Here is an 8495-nt window from a genome sequence, read left to right as displayed (position 1 = left end):
AGGAATAGACCTACCCGCCTTCTAGTTACCCACCTCCTAGAAACACCCTACTCACTTAGAAACTTTTGATTATGCTTTGATTATGCCAGGAATACCTTGTCGGATGATAGGCACTAGGATATTAACCCTTTACTATACCCTTTCCCTTATGAATTCTTATAGGTGCATACCACAAAGTTGGAGGCATCTTTGGGAATGAGAGCACATCTGATATGCTCTAGGAGAGCTCACCCAAAGATTCCGCTTGGAATCCACATCTAGAATGATGAGCTTGAGTCGGTCTCTAATCCTTCTTCCCTGCTTACCTTAGATAGCAACCCTAGCCCTTATGCTTAGCAAGTCCCTAGCTAGCTAGCCCTTCCTTTTAGAGAGAAAGCCAATATCCTATAGCAAGCATCGTTCGTTAGTGCTGGGGTGCTCCTTCGATCGAGTGTATAAAGGCAATGGATTTGATGATTCGCCACCCTTACCTAACCTACATTGGTAAATGCTGCATCCAAGGGATATGATCCTGATGACTAGACACTCACCCCTGACTACAACCAATAACTTAATGCTTAGTACAAGTTGATTCTCTTTATTACCATACACTCAGAGGTAAATGTTGCATACAATACCTGATAGAAGCACCATTAAGAAGGGGCTGCTGAGGCAGGCTCGGCTGCTGTTTCTTATTCTATTATTGTTTCCGTTATTCGCAAGAGTAGGGCCAGTGATCTGCTTCTTCAGAGTACTCATATTGAGTCCCCTCTACCAGATCTTGCCTCAGGTTCAAAGACCTATATATCTTATGGTCTTTAGTTCATTTTTTAGTTACTTATCCCCCACCTGGTAAGTACCCACAGGGGTGATCCTCATTCATCTGGCTCTGACTATCGAACTATTGGAAAGGATGCTATGGGCTATGGGTCTGGATCTTCTGCTTCATCGACTGGATTGGCTTAAACGTGGTCAATTCTTTATCTACGTAATAACGCTATCGAATAATTTAGAAAAGAATGTCTTTCATTTCAAAGCCTGAGCATAGCGATTTGAGGTACATGTTGTGTCTCGCCTCAAAAAAGGCAAGGTAGGAGCAGAATCTATGGGAGATCCAGGAACGTGAAGTCGCTCGCCCGAGCGAACTGTTGAAGAACGCATTACTCTTATGGATCAAAACACTTCTAAGATTACTAATACCTATGTTGCTGGTGTCTTCAGTTATTAGATAAGCCTTTTCCATTAGGTATCCTGTTGTTTCTCTCTTGCCTACTTTCCTTATCACAATATAGGTTGTATGCTATGGATCATTGCTATGTCATTTCTAGGTTCTTGTTATAGGTCAAGCCAATGCAAAGAATTCCTCACCATCGGAATGGTGAGTCCCTACCGGGCCTCTCCTTAGCAGTCGAGCCCCTGCCGGTCCTCACCCATATGAATCGGTGAGTCGATGGCGGCCTTATAGTTCTTCAAGTTGATGGCAGCTTTTGGGGCCCCTCCCCCAAAAGAGAGTTGCTCCTCTCCCTCGTAACCTCGGTCGAGCCCCCTACCGGGTGATGGCGGCCTTTTGGTCGAGCCCCCTACTGGGTCCTTCCTCGCACGTCCCTCACCCTGCCGGGCCTTGCCCTCAGAAGCGCAATACCTCCGGACCTTTTTTTATCGCACTTGCCTTTATGAATCTTAGTAGGTACGACATATCCCTTTACTTACTGCCTTCAAGTCGAGGGAGTGCTGCTCCGGGTACCCCTGCATGACCTTAAGCAACATTCCTCCATTACGTTATTTATGCATTTTTCTATCCACCCCTTGTATGGTCCCAATACTCCAGCCCAATTCCTCATTCCTTTGTTTTGCCAGATACACACAAGGAGAGATAGAGCCATACACTAGGGCGAGAAAGGAAAGATATAGCTTATAGAATCTCTTCATTTTACGATTGAATAGTATCCGTAGCCTGTTTTCATTGGAGCTTTCTACTGTAAGGCAGTCTCTTAAGGCTTGTTTCCATGGAACTTAATGGACAAAGCTCCTCTAAAGGCTAATGCCCATGGGGCCTAAGACTAAGCAAGTGTTCAGAACTCTCTATGGCCGCCTTATGGCCGGTACTAAGACTTGAGCTGTATGGCTGCTAGTTTCCATAGGCTAGAACTACTCTAATAGTTCAACAACTTTACGTCCCAAATAGTTCAACTTCAGTCCAACTAGTGTAGTTATAATCTAATTAGCTGTAGTGAACTCTGAGTCCCAATCAATTAGAATAGTGGAAATAAGACTTATTTCTAATTAGTGCAACTACCCGGGAAATCCTCATAGTAAATGCCTATGGGAAACTCTAAGAGGTAATACAATGTGATAGCGCTAGTCGTTTTCTTACTACTAATGAAAGGAAGTCTCTAAGGCCTTTCCTTTCTTAATAAGGGCAGACTCCCCTGAAAACAACCAATTTTCCCCATATGGGGGAGCATTAGCCAACCAATAAGAGTATAGGAGTTCAAGCATACATGTTATGTTCAATAAATGAAATGATATACATATATACTAGCATATCTACGTGATACTCTTCTCTCTCTATCAATTTTAGATACATATGAGACTAGCATATCTACGTTGAACTTTCTCCCCATTTGAATTGAATAGTGTAAATCCATTCAAAAGCAAATAGCCAAGATTATTGACAGAAGGTGTGTGCTCATTCCCAGTGGTCAAAAATAGGAAATCATTGCCAATAAAGAAATCCGCTTATAGTAAGCAGGGAACATTCATTTTCAGGTTATCCATATATAACCCGCATATCTATGTTGAACTTGTCCATACCTAAGGGAGAAGGTACTAGAGCTATTCAGGTTCCCACGTTCCTTGGACTCGCATATCTACATTTCACTTTTTCCATTTCAATAGGTGGTGTGATCCCCTTAGCGCCTACCCCCATCCCATAAATCAAAAACCAGTTGAATCCATGTAAGTAATATGTGTTATTTAAAACCTTGCTTTAGTCCCCTTATTTAGTTCAAATTCCATATCCACAACCATTCAAAAACATTGAGGTAGGTGTAGTAATCCCATTTCCCTGCACGAAAGACACTTAGGATCAGCAAGGACTCCTAGCTGGGACTACCTGATAAGAAAATAGAATAGTTGTAGAGTAAGTACTAGCCATAACGGACACAACAATAAACTATGAACTAGCACTCTTTAGACTATTAGCTTTGTCCATGCACTAAGTTCCATAGAAGAAGTACGGGAAGGTACGGAACCAAGTGGAATGAGTGAGGCACATGGGTTCGCTGAGATACCATACCAAAAGGTCACTGCCAGCCAATAGGTAGATCCCCAGGATGAGGTGATGGTGCCCCAATTACCAGTTGCCAATAGTGGGAATAAACCAATGGGACTAAAACTATCCATTTTAGGTGATCCTGCCTGAACACCCATTCCATAAATACTGAAACCAGTTGATTACACCTAGCTTATTCGCTCTATTCTAATAATTCCCCTCTAGACAAGACTAGTTAGTATTACCCTTCTTATTTTGCTTTAGCTTAAGTCCTACAAGTCATATCTCTCACCTTCAACCTACAACCCTACACAGTAAGGTACGACTATATACATATGATATCGCATGGAGACGTGAAACCAAAAGAAAGAGAATAGGTGTTCGTGCCAAGTTCTCCGTGGACCCATAGTACCCACCACACTTACTATGCACCCCAGGATCTTCGAAAGGACACATGGATGGGTGAATTCTATTCTACGTTTCACTTTCCCATTTCAATACCTCACCTCATTTTTAGGGGTTGGAGGAATATCATCGGGGATCATAAAGTGTAGTTTTATTCTTGACGAAAATGGCATTTCCTGCAGTTTACCTCTGATGGTGGGGGTATGATCTAACACCCCTTTCATTTCACTACTTTTGCTAGAGATCAAGGCAAGTTGAAAGCTCATTTCTCCTACCTTGGAAACTAATAAGTGGAACTACTAATAAGTAGGGCTAATAAGAGAAGGCTCTTTCTTACTCTACCCATTGACATGGATGGACTACATCTAAGGAGGTTACCACGTGCCCAGGAAGGTGGTTATCTATATGGGCATGTTTCTTACTGACAAATGAGGACTAGCCAGGATACCTAGCCATATTAGCCAGACCTGCTACTATACAACCTATTACTATAGGATATCGCATTTATATGTTTACCTTTTCCATGCAAAAGAAACTAGCCCTAGTTGAACTACTAGCTTTCCACTTCTAACATAGCTGATAGGAAGGAGAAATAAGTCAAATAGTCACATTCCAATAAGTCCGCTGATAAGTCGGTCCCATATTTGATTTGCTCGCTGATAAGCCACCAACCAGTATCAACAGGCGATGGAGACTTCACTAGTAGTTCTAAATATGCCGGTACTACTACTCCATGTCCAGTGGAAATGCCAGGTTTATATGCCAATTCCATCCAAATAACAAAACCAAATAATAAGAAATATAGAAGTGTGAAGTCTACACATGAAGCCATATAATAAAGTGACTGAGTACGAAGGCATATATCATTCCTATATATATATTATGCAATCTTAGGGCATACGATGGAAACATACTATTCCACATTGTCAGAGGGTCCTTGTGTCTTACAGCTGCCAGTAGTCATACATGTATTATGATACCGGTAGACCATAAGACCTAAAGGATAAGGGACTATACTATTAAGGTTCCCACGTTCGTTTCCAGGAAGTGAGTGATATTAGTAAGAGAGAAGGTTCCCCATATCAACCATTTGCTTGCCCCCTAATTTGTCATATTACTGGCCTCTGGATGTACACACAAATTCCCTTATTCACTGGCTTAGTCCTAAAAATTAAGTTCCAAACTTTCCCTAAGTTCTTTCTTTCTCGACTACTACCCTTCCTCATCCGTAGAGAGTGTTCTCCATATATATAGAGTTAGAGTTGTAGTCTGTAGAGTAATAACTACTTGCCCTACTACATTTGTTTGAAAAAAAGAGGAGAAAAATATGTGTCAGTTCCTCCTATCCGAGGAGACTCCAAAGTGATAGTGAGTATAGATATTTATTCCCTGTAGTGGTGTAAAACTATACTAGTTGTTTCCGTAAGAGCTCTACTACACTTGCCTTTAGTCCAAGTAGGACGTCTCGATCTGATTCTACAGTTCCTACATAGATTATAAGTTATTAGGTCCTACATGGACTAACCTTAGTGACTTATTTGAGAGGGGCCACCCAATAAGCATCAAGGAAGAAAAACCTCTGCCTCAAGGGATTGGGGTGGGTGGGTAAATAGTGGTCGAGCCTGCTTGTGCATCCTCTCCCTAGCGGTCAAGCCTTCTTGCGCATCCTCTCCCTAGCGGTCAAGCCTTCTTGCGCATCCTCTCCCTAGCGGTCGAGCCTTCTTGCGCATCCTCTCCCTAGCGGTCAAGCCTTCTTGCGCATCCTCTCCCTAGCGGTGGAGCCTGCTTGTGCATCCTCTCCCTAGCGGTCGAGCCTACTTGCGCATCCTCTCCCTAGCGGTCGAGCCTGCTTGCGCATCCTCTCCCTTTTCAAGAGACTAGTTCCTTCCTTGCCCTCCTCACCCTTGATGGGTGAGCAATAAAGAACCTATTGTCAAGCAAGCCATCCTTCCTCACCCATATGAATGAGTGAGCAATCCTTTCAATTTACTTATTGGGTGGGGGGGCTTATGGTCGAGCGGCCTTACGGCACCTTGTTTTCGCAATAGCAGTAGGCAGTCAATGGGTGGGTGCGCTTCGCCTCCTGCCAGTGATAGGGCCACTGGTTCTACCACTTCATAATAAATGAGTGAGTATCCTCCCCCGGGACCGGAATGATTATCCCTGTCCGATGGGTCTACATTCATCCCTGGATGTCGTCGGGTACTTTTCACTTCCCCACCATTCTTGTCACCATCACCTGCAATCCACGCAGGTGTGTCCGCACCCCCTGGAGTGGACGGGAAATTCTTTATCGGAGCAACCCTCCTTGGTTCCAGACCCAGGAGTGCACTTCCCCATATGAGCATTCGGTACATGCATAGGTGGAAGAGTTACAAGGTCACCACTACTTGAGATCTCCCCCCTAATCTTAGATTGGTCATCCGAGGGTTCGCCTTCATTGCTGTGCTTGCACACTAGGCTACCCTTCTCCGAAACTTTCGCGGGACCACCTACCATTAGTCTTCTCCGGATCGTCCGGAGGGGTTTACTGCAAAAAAAGGTCCTGGTTCTTCTTTTCGCTAGCTCTGCGAAGCAACCCTTGAGGGAATCAATCTAGGGCCAGCACAGTAAGGATACTATTTTCTTCCCCTCAAACCGAAAGGTTCTGATTTAGCGTAAGACCGGCCGGCACAGGACCTTACCTGCCTTACTGCTCCTGGGTTGACCGGCACAGTCAGGACCAACCCAGTAAGGCCGGCCTTTCAGGACCGGATAAGGCCGGGGACCTTACCTACTCCAGGATTTATCCCAGACCAAGATTCCCAAAATCAAATAATATATCCTTCCTTTAAAGGCCTGCCTTATTGTCTGAAGTATTGATCTTAAAAGATGACTTCTTCGTTCGTTAGATAAGGGTTAATCAGGACAAGTCTTCAAAGTATTGACCTGAAATAAATGAAAGGAATGTAGTCGCTTGTCCGGGCAAGGACCTTTCAAGTTCTTAAAATGGGTCCGCCTAGAACGAAGAGTACTTATTTCCTTGGCCTAATGACTTAATACCTCGGGCCAAGGCCCAGAAAAGAATAAGGGTAGCAAGCAGGGTTGATAAGGAGATGGATGGAGGGTTGAATTAGAATAGGGCCTTGAAAGGCCTTCTGTACTTATTTCCTTGGCCCCGGATACTTTGAAAAAAGCAGGGTAGGGGGTTTACTTATTTGCTTCGTTACCTAAGGGTTGATAAGGTAGGTAGTTAGTTAAGAATTCACATATTCTCCATTGGCCTATGGGAATTCGATGGCGGCCTTTCACAGTCGAGCCCTACCGGACCTTATGGTCAAGCGAGAAATCCCTCACCATATGAATAGTGAGTGACTCCGTCCCTCACCTAGATAGTCGAGTGTGCTAACACACCCTCACCGATATGAATGAGTGAGTGACTCCATCCCTCTCCTTAACAGTCGAGCCCGCCTCCTCTTGATGGCGGCCCTTATGGTCGAGCGGCCTAACAGCACCTCTCCCTTATGGTCAAGCCTGCTTGCGCATCCTTATGGTCGAGCAACTCAAGTTCCTCTCCTTATCAGTCGAGCCCCGTTTCCGGTCCTCTCCGTTATGGTCGAGCAACTCAAGTTCCTCTCCTTATCAGTCGAGCCCCGTTGCCGGTCCTCTCCCTTATGGTCGAGCAACTCAAGTTCCTCTCCTTATCATTCGAGCCCCGCTGCCGGTCCTTAACAGTCGAGTGTGCTTACGCACCCTCCCAGTGATGGCGGCCCGGTGGTCGAGCAACTCAAGTTCCTCTCCTTAATAGTCGAGCCTGCCTCCACATCCTCTCCCTCTCCTTAACAGTCGAGCCCCTGATGGACCTTATGGTCGAGCTCCTCACCATCGGAATAGTGAGTGACTCCGTTCCTCCGGTCCTCTCCTTAACAGTCGAGCCTGCCTCCGCATCCTCTCCCTCTCCTTAACAGTCGAGCCCCTGACAGACCTTATGGTCGAGCCCCTCACCATTAGAATAGTGAGTGACTCCGTCCCTCCAGTCCTTATGGTCGAGCAACTCAAGTTTCAATTTACTTATTTGGTGGGGGGGCTAACAGTTGGGCCGATGGCGGCCTTTTAGTTCTTCAAGTTCCTCCCTTTTGGGGCCCCTCCCCCAAAAGAGAGTTGCTCGTCTTAGTTACCTATTTGAGAGGGGCCATGTTACCTCACCCTGCCGGTCCTTATGGTCGAGTGACTACGTTCCTTATGGTCTTTAGGCCTTACGGCACCTTGATTTATTCCCCTCAAAGAGCTCTGCTCAGTCAGATAAGGCCCGGGGACGCTGGCTCCCGCAGGCAGAGGCCCAACGAATGTCAGATGCAAAGCTCCGCACCTCATTAAGATCATATTGGCATACTCCCCTAGAAAAGAAGGAGCAGACCCCATCGAAGACGAGAGTAGGGTACAACAAGGCCATTTCCGTCCACCTTCTCACAGAGCCGTACGTGGACGTTACTGCTCATACAGCTTCCAGCCGGCAGTCAGCCCCTACAATAAATAAAGAAATGTGTGTGTGAATGAATCGACGAAAAATCAATCGAAGAGTGACATGAATTTGGTTCTTCAGCAGTAGCATGGGAGGAGCATCCCTGTCACAAAAAAGGAGTAGGTAGAAGGGAGCTTCGTGACATCCGTCTGTGATTGATCCAGATAGCTCAATTTTGCTTGCTAATAATAACGAATCAAACAGGGGCTAATGCTAGTGCCAGTGCTAGTGCCAATGCCAATAACTCAGCTCAGTTTTGTGGGGAAATATCGATTGAAAGTTAGCTTACTTACCGGGTGAAATTTAGGTAGGTTCAGGAATAGATTTCAGGCAGGC

At 45.3% G+C, this 8495-nt stretch overlaps 1 pseudogene; it reads left to right on the top strand.

The window, feature by feature from the left end:
* Positions 1-5731: 5731 nt before the first annotated feature.
* LOC149216950 (uncharacterized) lies at positions 5732-8174 on the top strand (annotated as a pseudogene).
* Positions 8175-8495: the final 321 nt, after the last annotated feature.

Source organism: Pinus tabuliformis, chromosome 1_1, assembly GCF_031772625.1.
Source record: "Pinus tabuliformis cultivar Carrire ecotype Pingquan chromosome 1_1, CPIR1, whole genome shotgun sequence".
Classification (NCBI taxonomy): domain Eukaryota; kingdom Viridiplantae; phylum Streptophyta; class Pinopsida; order Pinales; family Pinaceae; genus Pinus; species Pinus tabuliformis.
The sequence above is the reverse complement of the archived record's forward strand: the minus strand, read 5'-3'. Positions and strand labels throughout refer to the sequence as shown.